At 33.8% G+C, this 7420-nt stretch overlaps 1 long non-coding RNA gene across 1 annotated transcript; it reads right to left on the reverse strand.

The window, feature by feature from the left end:
- Positions 1 to 4876: 4876 nt before the first annotated feature.
- LOC126764510 (uncharacterized) lies at positions 4877 to 6688 on the reverse strand. The gene is made up of 3 exons (XR_007668021.1): positions 5818 to 6688; positions 5287 to 5758; positions 4877 to 5230 (listed from the first exon to the last, which is right to left on the reverse strand). It is a non-coding gene; the product is annotated as an uncharacterized LOC126764510 (long non-coding RNA).
- Between the last annotated feature and the right edge of the window lie 732 nt (positions 6689 to 7420).

Below are 7420 nucleotides of genomic sequence, written 5' to 3' on the forward strand. Positions count from 1 at the left end.
CATTACAAGAAAGCGTGCTTATCAGTAGTAGTTGAATTTTGTGCTAATCGGTCTACTCTACTTCGGAAAAAATACCCAATTTGCCCTTGTCAATATGTCTTCATAAAATATTTTTCAATATGTTCTCCATATCAATAGGGTTGATCTCAATTACTTTCCTTCCATATATTATTTGAACTTCAGTTTGGGGACTATGTATATGTTATTATAATTTGGGTCTTATACTTGTTAACAATTTCTTCTTTTATGAAGATCTAATTGTTCCTCTTCTGCGGAATGTATTGTATCTGACATTTCTAAATTGGATTCTTTATTATTACTTTCGTCGATTTTTGGAGAATGTTCAATTCGGCTTAAAAAATCTGCTACTACATTATTTTTCCCTTTCTGATATTCAATTTTATAATTAAACTCTTGCAGTTTCAATACCCACCTTTGGTGCCGTTGTGAAAACTCCCTTCCTTTATATTTATTATTCAAAAATACTATCGGGCAATGATCAGTTATAATTTTAAATGTTGTGCCATATATATACGGCCTGAAATAGGTTATTGAATATATAATGGCTAGGAATTCTTTATCTGTTGTAGCATACATATTTCTGTTCATGGTTATTTAAAGTTCTGCTAATATAGCACACTGGCTGACCTTGTTGAGAAAGCACTGCGCCTATTGAGTAATCACTTGCATCCGTTGTAATAGTAAATTCCTTATCATATTCAGGAAATTTTAAAATTGGATGTGATGATATTAGTGATTTCAAATTTTCAAAACTAGCTATGTACTGCGGATCTCTTGAATTTCTTTTATAACCCTTTTTTAAATATTTAATCATTGGATATGCAATTTTTGAGTAGTCCCTAATGAACTTTCTATAATAACCAGTCGCTCCCAAGAAACTATTTAATTGTTTTTCGGTTCTAGGTATTTTCAAATTTTGTATTGCTGTTATCTTGTCCTGATTTGGCTTAATCCCTTCTTTTGTTAAGGTATACCCCAAAAATTTTGTTTCTCTCTTTAGAAAACTACATTTATCTACCTGAATTTTTAAATTATGTTCCTTTAACTTTGAAAAAATTGTTTCTAAGGAGTTTACATGTTCCTCCAATGACGTTGAAAAGATTAATACGTCGTCCAAATAAACGACACATATCTTATTTATGCATTCCCGTAATATGTTATTTCATTAGTCGTTGAAAGGTAGCTGGAGCATTTTTTAGTCCGAAGGGCATTCTTATATATTCGTATAATCCCTCCGGAGATACAAAAGCTGTTTTTTCAATATCCTTTTTATCCACTAAAATTTGATGATAACCTTTGGCTAGATCAAGAGTGCTGAAGTACTGCGCCTTGCCCAACTTGTCTAAGATTCCATCAATGTTTGGCAAAGGATATTTATCATCGACAGTTATTTGATTTAGTCTACGGTAATCGATTACTAAACGAAATTTTTTATTGTCCACACTATCACATTTTTTTTGGTACTATGATAATAGGTGAACTATATTTACTCCTACTTTTCCGAATTATACCTTGTTTTTCTAGCTCCTTAATTTGCCTTATCGCTTCTTCCTCATGTTTCGGAGGTAACCTATATATTTTTTAATTAATTTGCTGGTTTGTGGTTGTCCTTATTTCGTGGACCACCGTTTTTGTGTTTGTCAAGGCATCGCCTTCTTTATACATCAATTTTTCATACTTATTTAGCAATTTTTATACTCTCGCAACAAAGTTGCCAAAGAGAGTATTATAGTTTTGTTCACATAACGGTTGTTTGTAAGTCCTAAAACTAAAAGAGTCAGATATAGGGTTATGTATACCAAAGTGATCAGGGTGACGAGTAGAGTTGAAATCCGGATGTCTGTCTGTCCGTCCGTCTGTCCGTCCGTCCGTCCGTCCGTGCAAGCTGTAACTTGAGTAAAAATTGAGATATCATGATGAAACTTGGTACACGTATTTATTGGCTCCATAAGAAGGTTAATTTCGAAGATGGGCAAAATCGGCCCACTGCCACGCCCACAAAATGGTGAAAACCGAAAACCTATAAAGTGTCATAACTAAGCCAAAAATAAAGATATTAAAGTGAAATTTGACACAAAGGATCGCATTAGGGAGGGGCATATTTGGACGCAATTGTTTTGGAAAAGTGGGCGTGGCCCCGCCCCCTACTAAGTTTTTTGTACATATCTCGGAAACTACTATAGCTATGTCAATCAAACTCTACAGAGTCGTTTTCTTCAGGTATTTCCATATACAGTTTAAAAATGGAAGAAATCGGATAATAACCACGCCCACCTCCCATACAAAGGTTATGTTGAAAATCACCAAAAGTGCCTTAACCGACTAAAAAAACACGTCAGAAACACTAAATTTTACAAAAGAAATGGCAGAAGAAAGCTGCACCCAGGCTTTTTTTAAAAATTGAAAATGGGCGTGGCGTCGCCCACTTATGAACCAAAAACCATATCTCAGGAACTACGGATACTAGACCGATTTCAATGAAATTCGGTATATAATATTTTCTCAACATCCTGATGACATGTAAGAAATATGGGTGAAATCGGTTCACAACTACGCCTTCTTCCAATATAACGCTATTTTGAATTCCATCTGATGCCTTCTCTGTATAATATATACATTAGGAACCAATGATGATAGCGGAATAAAACTTTACACAAATATGGTATTTGAGCTGAGGTAACCCTTGTGGAAAAATTGTCGTGATCGGACTATAACTTTTCAAGGTCCCTGATATCGAACACGAAGAACTCAGTGCCTAACCTAGCATAACCTAATTTTTCACCGAAAATATGGGTAAATCTCTAAGACATTTTCATGTAATTCAGAGGGCATAATTTTTATACTCTCGCAAAAAAGTTGCTAATAACAGTATCTCGATTATCACTTTATCATACGAGAGTATAAAATGTTCGGTGACACCCGAACTTAGCCCTTCCTTACTTGTTCAATCTCCTTTCGTTCATTTGATTTTAAATGATCCAGTTGAATGTTTTGCATTTTACTTTCTTCCAATGCATATACTTGCTCTTGGATAGTTTTTGAATAAGACGGAATTTTAACACCATTTTTTAGCTCAATTTCTTCGTTTTCAATATCGATTATATTGAAATTAATAAATATAAAATCGTTTCCTAGTAGAAGATCGTAAGGTTTTTCAAAGTCTATTTTCAACCATCTCATCCTAGCATTGTGAGGGTATTTAAATTCTAGCGGACATGGTGTCTTAACTCTTTCATTAGACGCTCTTATATCACCATTCAGTGTACAAATTATTGTTTTATTTTTTTCTAGAACCTTTAACTTATAATGTTCGAAGCTTGATTTTTTCATAACACTAATAGTAGAGCCTGGGTCTACCAATGCACACCATTTTTTGTTAAACAAAGTAAGTGAAATTAATATTTTATTTTGATTTTCCGAGGCTAATTGGTAAAAAATTCCTCGTTGTTATCCGTTTCCTCTGTCCTGCTCACAGCATCAACGTCCATGGGTGTTGGGCCATTTGAACGTCTTGTTTGTCGAGTGCCGTTCTGTATATTTTGTCCTGCTGGATTACCATAGCCGTTATTATTATTATTATTATTACGATATTGATTTGTATATTGGCCTGAATTTCCTGTCCGATAATTAGTTTGTCTATGTGAATTATTTGGATGATAATTATTTTGCCCTGAAAAGTTAGTATTTCTTTGTTAGTATCGTCCCTAATTATTTTGTGCATAATAAAGATCATTGTTTTGATCGCCAATATTTTGTCTCCTAAAGTTGTTTTTTTTGATTATTTTGATTTTGGTTACTATTAAAATTTCTTGCCTTCTGATCAAATCGGTTTGAATTTCTGTTTCTTGTTAAAAATATAGGATTTAAATTTCCATCGTCTAGCCCTATGAAACTGTATATAATCCTGATAACTGAATCAATGAAATTGAGTTCCTTATTGCATAAGCACAAGTCCCCGATGTGATTTGCTTAACACGTTGAATAAGCATACCTGAAAAAATTTCCTTCATTGCCTCCCCGTTTTCATCCAGAGCTCCAAATTCAGTTATAGCATCAATTATTTCATTGATTCTCCTGCTTAACTCACTAATGCTACCTACTCGTAATGTATTTATTTCTCTAGTTATAGTCATTTGATCTTTTCTTGGCTTAAAGTGTTGTTTAAGTTTTATTTTGCAATCTTCCCAACTAGCTGGTGGAGCAAGATGCAAATAATTTTTTGCTTTCCCGCTTATTTTTAAATCATACACTACTCTAAAAACTTCTTGTTCCTGGTTTAAATAATCCCTCAGAATCCTATCTATTGCATCAATGAATGCTGGCAATTGGCCGGCATTACCCTCAAAAGAATTTACATACTTTAAATCTGTTTCAATACGTTGTCTTATTGACCTCTGATTATTTATTGCATTTAATTCTAACAATTGTGTAATTGCTACTACACAGTTTTCTAAATTCCTATTATTATAAGCCATTTTATTTAAATTGTTTTCTTAAAATATCAATATTTAATTTATTCTTATGCCTAGTTTTCACTAGGTCATATTTGACGTCAAATGTTGTCAAAATAATGAAAACGGGTTGTCATATGATGTCATTTGCGTATGCCGGCATATTAGGCAATGCACGGTCATTTCAAATGACAGTCAAATGAAAAAAATCAATATTCGATATGTTGTGGCACTATTTGACAACTACAGTAGACTCGCGGTAACGTGAACTATTAAAAACCGAGCGTGTTTACGTTTGCGAGGTTGTTCACGTTTTCGAAGGTATAATTTTTAAAATTTTTCAAATAAATTAAACATGTGTTTTAACTCAAATTCATTAATTTTTATTTTATTTCAGATTGCAAAAACATGTAATTTATATGTTTAGGTTTTGTTAAGAAAAAAAAATACTCATTGAAATTATTGGAAAAAATGGGTTCTTTTTTTTGGATTTTCGTTTTTTGCAAATTGCTGAGCACGGCTTTTTCGCGGAGACGTTTAAGTACGCTGTTATCTGTTGGGCTTATATTTTCATCTTCCGCCCATTCCAAGGCTTTATTAAAAATGTTGATTGCTTCACTAGGCTCTATTCTTGTATGTGGTCTTTCCAGATTACTATCCTCGCTTTCACTTTCATCACTAGTTAAAACCTCGTTCGTTTCGGTTGAGTTAGGAAAATCTTCAGTCCATTCATGGATATCAGCAATTGAAAAATTAACCTGCAAATACACAATTTAAATCAAATGAGTTATTGGATGGAAGAAAAGGTTCAAACCTCTGGATTAATTGAATGAAGCAGTTCTATTGCGCGTTCTTGTTGGCAGTTAATTGGTAAACAAATCCTTTCTCTCAAAGTAGCTAATGGAATATCCTCATCACAGTCTTTTTCATCTTCTATAGAGCTTAAAATGTTCGTCCAGCATTTTGCTATTGTTTCCTTTTCAAGACGCTGCCAAGCTAAATCTAAATAGCCAATAGCTTAACGTCAATTTCTTTAGGGCTTCAATAATATCAGTTCCTGTGGCTACAATTGATGCCAAAAGACTGTTTCTGTAGAAAAGCTTTGTAAGTCGTATGGCATTTTGATCCATTGGCTGTATGAGTGGAGTGACATTAGGTGGCATAAACATTGCAGTTATTAACTCGTCATCTGATCTCAATTCATTTTCGGGAGGATGAGATGGAGCATTGTCTATCAACAGCAGAGCTTTATTGGGCAATCCTTGATCTTTTAAAAATTTCCTGACCTACAATAGTAAGAAATACACATGTAAAAGTTTGAAAACACTAAAACTGATTTTTTAACCTGTGGTACAAACGAATGGTGAAACCAATGTTTAAAAATGGCAGCCGTCATCCATGACGACTTGGAGCAATTGTAGTCAACAGGAGAATCAAAATTTTTAAAAGAGCGAGGATTTTTTGCCTTTCCAATAACAAGAAGTTTAACTTTATGCACCCCTGTTGCGTTTGTACAAGCCAGAAAAGTGACACGCTGTCTTTTCGTTTTTCTTCCAGAAGCATTTTTTTCTTGTGAGGATACGTATGTTCTGTCAGGTAGCAGCTTCCAAAATAGTCCCGATTCGTTTGCATTATATATTTGATCGTGCGACAGACCTAGCTCTTTAATTTTGGCTTGCAGCTTGTTTTTGAAAGAGTCCAAAAGTTCAGGTCTAGAAGATAACTTTTCTCCACTTATTTTAATAAAACGCACACCATAACGCTTCTTAAAGCGTTGCAAACATCCATCACTCGCATTAAAATCGCTTTGAGTTTCTTTAATTTTTGAATGAAAAAATTTAGCTTTTTCTTTAACTATCAATCCATTGACAGGGTAATTTTTTTGTCGCTATTTAAGGAACCAACGGTAAAGCGCTTTTTCATTTTAGGAAGTTCAGAACACTTCAAAGTCTTCCGCTTTCCAGGCCTAGAAAATGTACTGTTAACACATTTTAAAATGTTCTCTTTTTTTGTTGATAGCGCAAATTGTTGATTTTGCAACACTGTACTGGTTTGCTAAGCTGGTTACGCTTGATCCTCCTTTTAATTTTTCTATTACATCAACTTTTTCCTTTAAAGACAAGTATTTTGGTCGTTTTTGCGACATTTATCACGAATAACTTTAGATTAGATCATGCAAAGTCAGCAACGCGCACCAATTTTAATGCCAATCCACATCGATCCATCCCAGTATACTCATAAGCAATAATTTACGGGTATTCCCCGTTTTATAAAAACGATTCCCATAATTAACATACATAATTCCCATAATTAACATACATAATATGTAATATGTAATATTATGTATGTATGCATGTAGAAAAGAAAATAACGTTTTAAATGCATTTTAAATTTGTTCACGTTATAGGGCTTTCTCATCGTGTTCACGCTACCGAGTAGTCAGTGTAAAAAAAATTATGTTCATGTTAGCCGGTATTCACACAAGGCGATGTTTTTGTTACCGCGAGTCTACTGTAATTTTGATTTGCCTACATGTTGGCAATTATTTTCGTTTGCCGCACAAACAGGGGTCGAATCGTTACATCCGTGAACGTATCACTTGTCACGTAAAAGTCTGTATTTCGTATTATGACATACGTGATCGTAGCGCTTAAAGTGTAAACACAATGGCTACGACAGACTGCAGCGGCACGACAGTGAACTGAAAACGTCGTTGTTCATCTTACTACATGTACATTTTGAGAAGCAACAACAATACAATGGCCGGCATGTACACAAAACAACGCAGTTGTCCATTTTGTATGTACACAATTTCGTTGTGGCCATACTAATACCTTTCACTTCAATGAAATTTTAATATTTTGTTCAAAGTGAAATTTTTTATGCAAAAAATAAGTAAATAGGTCAATATTTTTGCTTTAAATTATCAATTGTTATTACAAATGATA

This window comes from Bactrocera neohumeralis, unplaced genomic scaffold (assembly GCF_024586455.1).
Source record: "Bactrocera neohumeralis isolate Rockhampton unplaced genomic scaffold, APGP_CSIRO_Bneo_wtdbg2-racon-allhic-juicebox.fasta_v2 cluster09, whole genome shotgun sequence".
NCBI classification, from domain to species: Eukaryota; Metazoa; Arthropoda; class Insecta; order Diptera; family Tephritidae; genus Bactrocera; species Bactrocera neohumeralis.